Below are 7,500 nucleotides of genomic sequence, written 5' to 3'. Positions count from 1 at the left end.
ACGTTACCGTAATTGAATCAAGTTTAATGATGTGCTTTTCTGTTTAAAATGCTGTTTCTTGTTTAAATATCACTGCCTGTAAAAAATCACAAATATCTAAATCAGGAGCCTAGAAATATAGATGTGTACAGAGATAAATAAAGACAATAGCTGTTTATTTTGTGTTTACCTGCAGTATTATGTTCAGGACACATATTGCGCGCACAGATTGGTATATATAAAATGTTCTCTGCAGATAGAATTGTTTAGAACACAAAGAAGAATCTTAGCTGTCCAGGTCTGTATGCGTGTGTGTGTGTGTGTGTGTGTGTGTGTGTGTGTTTAATTGGACATGTATGTACAGGCTCTCGTTTCTCGTTGTATGTGGCACTTACATTTTACTGTAATACAATTCGTTCAACAGTAGAGGGAGCAGTTTAGTCAGAATAAATCTGTGCTTTAGTCACATACTCCAATACATACGCATGTCTACACAACTGAACATATTAGAACAGCTAAGCTGTAGTTTGAGTATATCAGAACAGCTCATCTGTAGTTGGAGCATATCAGAACAGCTGAGCTTTAGTTTGAGCATATCAGAACAACTGAGCTGTAGGGCATATTAGAATAGCTGAGCTAGTTTGTGCAATGGTGGCTGGTGAAAAGTATAGTAGATGGTGCTGTTGGTGACACAGTCAGTTTCAAAAACCATCCCAATACAACTTACTATTGAAATAGCCAGTAACTATTTGATTGGCATTAAAAATACTACTAATAAATGAGAATTATCATTAGTTGCAGCTCTAGTGTGTTCAGATAGTATGTACAGCATGCATCGATAGAAAAATATTTGAATATTTTGTTAACTCAAGGAAAACATTTTTAAACAAATAGAACACTTGCATTTTAAAAGGCCCTCATAATTAGGTATCAAAATGAAAGCTCTATTGCTTTGTGTTTGGTACTATAAATGAAAAAATAACCAACAAAATGCACAATACATTTGACTAGCTAGCCAGCCATCTTATCAAGCTATCCAGCAATGTGTAGTTTCTCCACACAAGTTCTCTTAAGTATATTTAGAGAAGAGACCTTATTGAATTTGGGGCACCTGAAATGCCATCTTGACTAATTGCGTTCTTTACTGTCAATAACATCAGTTGTCCCTACTCCACCACTGACTGACTCTGTTATCAATAATATCTGTTGTCTCTACTCCAACATTGATTCTGCTTGGGGGTGATTAATGAAGGGCCTTTGGGCATCAGATTCGAGGACACTGATTGGCTAAATTTATGTCGCTATGTGCGTCTCTTGTGTCAGCAACGCTCAGTAAATGGCTGCTGCTCTGCTTGGATGATATTTCTTGCGCCTCACAAGAGAGAACTGATGAACCACAAAGCTAATTTGCCCCCAAAATATTTTAGAATATTATACATTATTGTGCATTTATTTAGCACATTCATAATTAAATAGTTATTTATTATTTAAAAATGTTTATTTTAAAAAATGAAAATAACCAGATGCCACTGACTTTGAACATATCAGAACAGCTGAGCTACAGTTTGAGCAAATCAGAACAGCTGAGCTACAGTTTGAGCAAATCAGAACAGCTGAGCTACAGTTTGAACTTACCAGAACAGCTGAGCTACAGTTTGAATTTACCAGAACAGCTGAGCTACAGTTTGAATTGACCAGAACAGCTGAGCTACAGTTTGAGCAACTCAGAACAGCTGAGCTACAGTTTGAATTTACCAGAACAGCTGAGCTACAGTTTGAGCAACTCAGAACAGCTGAGCTACAGTTTCATCAGCAGCCCCAGCACATCATTTTCTGACCAATGCAAACAATGATACACGTACGTGTATGTGTTTGTATGTGTCTCACTGTGTGAGAACAAGACCTTGAAAACTTAACACCTTAGTCAAAACTCAGAGAGGAAGTGGGAAAGAATGCAACCACAAATCATACTGAAGGCCAGACGGAGTGACAGAGAGGAAGAGAGAGAGACAGAGAGCAAGAGAGAGAGAGAATGCAAGAGAACGAGAGAGGGAGCAACGGCAGTCTCGATTAATACTCATATGGCCCCATGCACCCCTGCAATTTTATTGTGATTTTCACCTAGAGACATTATAAACTAGGCATCAGTCCAACCATGCAATTACTGTTAAGCTCCCTATGTTTCTCTCTCTCTCTCTCTCTCTCTCTCTCTCTCTCTCTCACTCACTCACTCACCCCAAAACAACATACACCATGATGTCACTACTTCTTTCAGCTTGGTTCCTAAAATAAATTAATTTTCTTGTCCTGGGGTATCAAAACAGCTGCTGTGTATATGTGACTGGGTGTGCACGAGTGTGTGGGCGTGCATGAGCTTTTTCCAGATGAATGCCATGAACGACGTGAACCTTTTTCTGCTAAATTTCTCCGTTCCCATTATGCTTGCCAGCACCCACATACACCTGCACATACACTTTCTCTCTCTCTCACACACACACACACTAATTGTCATGTTCAGTCACATCCTATTTATCCTTCTCACACCATCACACTTCTTTGTCTTTCTCACTCACACACACATACAAGCACGCGCTGTATCACACATTTTCTTAGGCTCTTTTTCTTTCTTCTGCATTATAGCCAGTCATGACTATAAAAGCATACAACTGCCTGCAGGACACACCATACACAAGGGTTATTAAGGACACTGTGTGTGTGTGTGTGTGTGTGTGTGTGTGTTATGGTGGTGGTGAGGGGTTTAAGGGGTGGGGCATGGCTTTTGACACAGTGTCTTTAATAACTGCGATGACGTGAATCTTGCTGTTTCCACTGGAGTGAACTTCAAATGAGTTCACTCTGTCCACCTGTGCAGGTGACTCTGAGTGTGTGTGTGTGTGTGTGTGTGTGTGTGTGTGTGTGTGTGTGTGTGTGTGTGTGTGTGTGCTGAGTATAAAAACAGCATCTGGGGTTATGAAAAGGTCACTGTGAATCATGCTGTGTTTCTAAACTGTCATTAATGAGGGGTTTTCTGCTTGGCAAGAATGATGTCATCACATTGTGTATCTAGGCCATGACACACACCTCCCCTTCTCCTCCACTTACACAGGAACAGTTACTCCCCTGCCTTTAAGCATTTACCTCAAATGAAAGCACACAACAAGACAGAGGCATTGTGTGTTTGGTCTAAGATGACCTCATATTACCCAGTGAGTAACACAGTGCTTTGGTGCTTTCAAACACACACACACACACACACACAGAATAGGATGCTCAGACTGTAGCTAAATGATATGACAGAGAGACAATACTCTTGTCCTGATGGTAGCCTGCTCATGTGCGCTTTGCTAATTAATATATTTTTCCCTTTCAGTCTCACTCTATGTATTACATTAATGATGCAAATAAAACTCTGAATTTACAGATATAGTGAAATGTCTCTGGGGCACAACATATAAATAATAGACCTTTGCAGTTGAGTTAGAGTGCTGTGAAAAGGTACGCTCGATTCAGTTAGATCAGTAACCATGTGTGTCAAACATTATACAAGTGCAATAAATTAACATCCAACATGTAAGACACATGAAAGAGATTATGATACAGACGCAGACGGCAGCAGACAACGGGCAGACCAACGTTCAGCAGTAAAGATATAACAGGAAATACCACCCGCATACCAGTGTCAGCAAGGCAGGGATATCTCACGATCAGAGTTAAAGTTGTGTTCACCTTCCCTCATATAGAAACGACTGCAGAATGGAAAAGGTTGTGCTTCAGAAATGCCTCTAATGCAACACCATTGTTGTGCTAACATACACATACATATACGCACACTCACACACACACAAACACACACTCAAATGCAGAAGAAAGCAAGGTAGGGACCCCAGGATGAACTGCTAGTGTGTTTATCAAACTCTATAGAATCTATATATAGACTGTGCTGTTCTGCTTCCTGTCACAGCTGGTACCTGAGAATAGTAACACACACACACACACACAAGCATGCATGCATGCATGCATGCACACGTATACAACACTATATTCTAACACCATGCACACACACACACACACATACATATATATATATATAGGCATACATGCATACACAACACTATACACCAACACCCTTCACACACACAAAAACATGCATGTACACATATGCAGTGCTATATGCTGACACCATACATGCATACAAACACAGACACACACATTCATGCATGCACACATACATTCATGCAACACTACACACCACTACCATGCAAACAAACAGAGATACACATGCATGCACGCATGTGTATGCCACACTATACACCAACACCCTGCACACACACACACACAAACTCATGCACACATGCTTACACAACATTATACACCGATGCCATGCAAACACACACACTAGCATGCACACATATGTGAGGAACACCATACCCTGACGCCATTCACACACCCACACACAAATGCTTGGGACATTGTACATTGACGTCATGCACACACACATATGCATGACGCTACACGCTGACACACACACACACACTTCCACCACGCTCATGTATGAGATATGCCTGAACTCATGCTCTTTTCACCATAAAAGTGGCTCTTTTCACATCTGCTGTGCTAACACCCCCCGACCCCACTCGCTCACCCCCTCACATGTACTGTCATCAGCAACATGGGTGAGCTTCCCCAAAAGTGCAACTGCTACTGTAACGTCACAGAACACGGCAGTCGACCGAGGGCTCTCTCTGACGGCCAAGTGGAAGCGACCATGCCACGATAATCCTCAAAACCTCCGACGGGGATGCAGAAAGAAAGAGCTTTTGTTTTCACTTTTAGGGAACAAAAACAACAAACAGATAACGAAGGGAAACAGGAAACCTGCACCAGTCTTTACCTGTTTTTGCTTCTGTTTGGAAGATGGCAGAGATGAGGGCATGCAGATGTGTGAGCCGTGTGGTATCGCACAGACTCTGTTACCTATCTTTATGTGTTTATTCTTGTATGCTGCACTGTTTTTTTGTCTTTGGGGTCTGTAGTGTTCCCATGTGCCCATAGATTGTGATTGTGTATGTTTGGGTATATGTATGACAAGTGAACCAGCGCCTCTCTCTCTCTGTAGTATGTGTGGTAGAATCTACTGTTCTCAAAATGACTGTCGCACGTTATTTGTCAGTCTCTGTGTGATAAACACACATGAATCGCAGAGAACATTGCATGCACACACACCACACACACACACCAGCTACCCGCATCTTCCTTGTGGCTTGCATGTGTCTCTGTCTATATATTTCTTTATGTCTGTATTCTCAGAGGATCAGGATCAGCTCTTACCTTTTGCAGCCAATTGAAAAAGAGCATGTGGGCAGGCTCATAGCTGACCTCAGACCTTACTCTCAACCACATTAGAGCACTTAGACAGCAGTAGTTAAAGCTCTAGAAAATGTGTATGAGAGTAGAAGACTATTTAAATAAGAGCAAATGTGTGTGTGTGTGTGTGTGTGTGTGTGTGTGTGTGTGTGTGTGTGTGTGTGTGTGTGTGTGTGTGTGTGTGTTTTCAGGCATGTGTGTGAGCCTGTACATGTGACATGTGACATGAGAACACAGTTAAAGTCTTTGACCTTGTGGATGACAGAGCATGACACATCTCTGGCACTTCAGAGTCATGTATAACCTGTAATGTGGTAAATATCTTATCACCCCCTAACTGCCCTCATGCACCATCACACACACACACACACACACACACACACACACACACACACACACACAGAGGCCTCTCCTAGCCAGGCAGATGGTGTTAGATGTAATATCAGTACCATATTTAACCATGTCAAAAAATAATCTGCAATAAGGATTTGGTTGGCCAGCGATCACATGCGCCAACTACAAAGTACATTGCCAGTGGCCAGGCAAGATTATCAGTTTAAGCACCGATATCCACATGTTTGGCCAGAGATAGAAAGAGAAAGGTCATAATTATTGTATAGGATAAAAAAGATGGATGACATCTTTAGGTAGTTCTTTTAAAAGGATCAGGGATGTCCCTGTGACCTGAAGCATAGACTCATCTCATCACATATCCCATAATACAAACACACAAACACACAACCACATGCTTATATGCTGCTCTTGTATGCTTATATCTCCTTCTCTTTCCCTTCACACACACACACATACATACATACATACACACACACACGCACACTCCAGGGCCTCATAAAGAGAATCAATCCCACTGAATACATGCTACCAGACGTGTGTGATCACCCACAACCATGAAAAATGTGTGCCGTACTTTGCGGCGATGAGAAAGGTCCCTGTGTGACCAAGATCTCTGGCATTATCCAAACACTCAAAACTTTATTTGGAAATTCAAAATGACAGTCTGCTAACATCCATCCCCATGGGACAACTGGGAGAACGTGTGTGTGTGTGTGTGTGTGTGTGTGTGTGTGTGTGTGTGTGTGTGTGTGTGTGGAGGGGGGCTTCCTAATGAATACGGTTGCTTTGTGGGAGATGAATACAGGCAGAGAAACAGGCTGGTGGGAGAGAGAGTATGTAAAGAGAGGGAGAGATGGACGTTTCATTACCGTGTCCTTTGATTTCATCCCCGTGTGGTGCCCTCTCATCTCCCGCTCAGATAGCACAGAGCAGCAGCCAGGACAGTGGAAGTGTCAGGACAGCCGCAGCTGCAGGCAGGGACCCGCCGTAACCTGGGCAGGCTTGCCGCTCCCTTAAACATGGCCATATTTGGCTCCCGTGGTTCTGGCCCAGAGCAGCCACCTCCAAGGTGTGATGAGTCACCAGTGTGTGTGTGTGTGTGTGTGTGTGTGTGTGAGAGAGTGAGTGAGAGAGAGTACACGAGCACGCAATTATGTGTGAGGGTGTGAACGAATAAATAAATAAACGCATGCATCAGAGAGAGAAAGACGGCCTGAATAAGTTAGTGAATAAATGTGTGTATTTCTGTGTGTTAGTGAGCAAATGTGTGTGAGAGAGTGAATGAGTGAGCCAGTAAATGAGGGTAAGGTGACATTCTCAGGCTCAGTGGGATGGGAAGATGGGAAGTGGAGCAAAGTTTTAGCATTTGGCAAAAATCCTGAAAGGAGCAAAAGGAGCTTGGCATGTGTGACTAGCATTAGCTGCGTGTGTGTGTGTGTGTGTGTGTTTCCTGGTTTCCCACAGATGCGGTGGTTGTGGCTGTGTTCTGTGGTTCATTCTCTTTGGCAGTGTTGAATCTCAAGGGACTCCAACTCCCATAGTCCCTCGGTCTTGGCTATTTTTGCCACAGCCATAATGAATGGCCTTGTATTTGCAACAGGCCGTGCAGTCGTATATAAACACATTCCTTCCTTCCAGGTGCTCTCTCTGCCTCCCTTTATTTCTCTTTGCTCCCCATTGACACATCAGTCATGTATAACACAGACGCTACTTTGCAAAGCTGGATTTCCAGATATTTCACCTGCTGCAACTTTGGTCGTGTGTGTCTGTGTGTGTGTGTGTGTGTGTGTGTGTGTGTGTGTG

At 42.7% G+C, this 7,500-nt stretch overlaps 1 protein-coding gene across 1 annotated transcript in view; it reads left to right on the top strand.

Moving 5' to 3' along the window:
• The window catches only part of LOC113581483 (complement C3-like), a 25,729-nt gene extending 25,572 nt beyond the window's left edge, over positions 1–157 (top strand). Inside the window, exon 44 of the mRNA XM_081706166.1 lies at positions 1–157. This exon is cut by the window's left edge and continues 284 nt beyond it. The gene's annotated coding sequence lies outside the window, so the exon portion shown is untranslated.
• Positions 158–7,500: the final 7,343 nt, after the last annotated feature.

The sequence above is a fragment of the Electrophorus electricus genome, chromosome 23 (assembly GCF_041902795.1).
Source record: "Electrophorus electricus isolate QZ-2024a chromosome 23, ASM4190279v1, whole genome shotgun sequence".
NCBI lineage: Eukaryota > Metazoa > Chordata > Actinopteri > Gymnotiformes > Gymnotidae > Electrophorus > Electrophorus electricus.
The sequence above is the reverse complement of the archived record's forward strand: the minus strand, read 5'-3'. Positions and strand labels throughout refer to the sequence as shown.